Raw genomic sequence first — 1,888 nt, 5'->3', positions numbered from 1 at the left:
CAAAAAAAAAAAGATTCCGTACCATTACCTAGTTGCCAGTTTCCCAGTTCTGTAAATTACGAACAGTCACTGGATGAAACTCACAATACACCAAAGACTTTCAGAACAGGATCAACTAGAACTAAACTTTCCCCCATAATTTTTATGTTTATTTATTTATTTTTGAGAGAGAGAGAGAGAGAGAGAGAGAGAGAGAGAACACAAGCAGGGGGGGGCAGAGAGAAAGACACAGAACATGAAGCAGGCTCCAGGCTCTGCACTATCAGCGCAGAGCCCAATGTGAGGCTAGAACCAGTGAACCGTGAGATCATGGCCTGAGCCGAAGTCGGATGCTTCACCAAGTGAGCCACAGAGGCGCCCCTCCCCTATAATTTTTAGACAGTCAACAGGTTTTCAGGAACACAATCAGCATATTAGTTCCATTTTTACTAACCCTGTCTCTTGTTAGAAACAGAAGAAAATGAAACAACTAGAGAAAGCAAATAAAATACAAAACATACAGAAAGAGTAAAGACTCCTTAAAAAATTTTAAAACAAAGAAAAAGAATGACAGAGTGACTGCTCAAATTCCATTCAGACAGAGTGGGAGAATCTATTGAAATGGAAGAGTTCTGCCAGAATCCGAAGCTGGCTCCAGGCTCCAACCTGTCAGCACAGAGCCCAATGTGGGGCTCAAACTCACCGACCCTGAGATCATACACCCTGAGCCGAAGTCGGAGGCTTAACTGACTGAGCCACCCAGGTGCCCATAACCAAAATTTTTCTAGTTGTACTTCAACCCATTGTTCTTAGGACCATCATTTAAAGTTAGGGCCTCTCCAACTATCTGAGGTAAAGGCCAGATTTTTTGTTTTTGTTTTCTGCCAGTTTACCACAGACTCTGTGTGTGTGTGTGTGTGTGTGTGTGTGTACACAAAATCACATGCTTACATGTTGTGGCAACATCATATTGCTATAAAAATTTCTAAAGTTTTAAGCTCAAATTCTGAATTTATCAGATGGCTAACAACCAGGCCACAAACCGGCGCCATCTGCAGACCACACTTAGAATAGCACTCAAAGATAGGACTAACAACATGGTTAGGCTTGGGTTCCTCCAGAAGCTGACACTGAGGCAAGGATTCCATTACACACAGTTTACTTTGGAAATGAAATCATTAAGTATAGGAATAGAGTAAGAAAGTAGAGCAGAGAAGGAATAAAGTGTGAATTTTCAAGCTGGTTTCCATTGTGGGCCCAACTCCCCTGGGAAACTCTGGAAGACAGTGTTAAATGTACCTGAGATTTATCCCTATTGAGGGGAAGGGAAGATGGAGGTTTTATGCACCAAATCTGTTTGTTATTGGATAAAAGAAGCTTCTAGGGCATTAACTTTTGGCTCTCCTAACTTTTGCTATATACTCTCACCCCATTTGCCAACGTGGCCGAAAAAAAGCCTGCAGGCAAAGCATTACAGGTGTTCATACAAGCAGCTTTCAGTTTGCAGAGGTGAATGCCAAAAGGATGAGGTATAGAAATAACAACCACTACATATTCCAGTACAAAACTGTGCAAAGGGTATGAACAGAGAGTTTACATGGGAAAAAGTATCTCCATCATATGAAAGGATATTCACCTACATTCATAAAGAGATGCATGAAAACTGAAACTACATTAAGATGCCATTTCTCACCTAATAGGTGGGCAAAAATCCAAAAGTTTGAGCACACTCTGTGTGGGTGAGGCTGTGAAGACACGTATTTGCATACATTGCTCTTGAATGTGCAAACTGGGACCACCCTTATAGATAGCAATAAGGCAGTATCTTTGGATACTAAAAATGCATAGTTAAGTTTGGGCCCAGAGGCCCCACTCCCAAGAATTTATCCTATAAATATCTCTGCAAGAT

Source organism: Lynx canadensis, chromosome A2 (assembly GCF_007474595.2).
Source record: "Lynx canadensis isolate LIC74 chromosome A2, mLynCan4.pri.v2, whole genome shotgun sequence".
Taxonomy (NCBI): Eukaryota; Metazoa; Chordata; class Mammalia; order Carnivora; family Felidae; genus Lynx; species Lynx canadensis.
Note: the sequence above shows the minus strand (reverse complement) of the source record.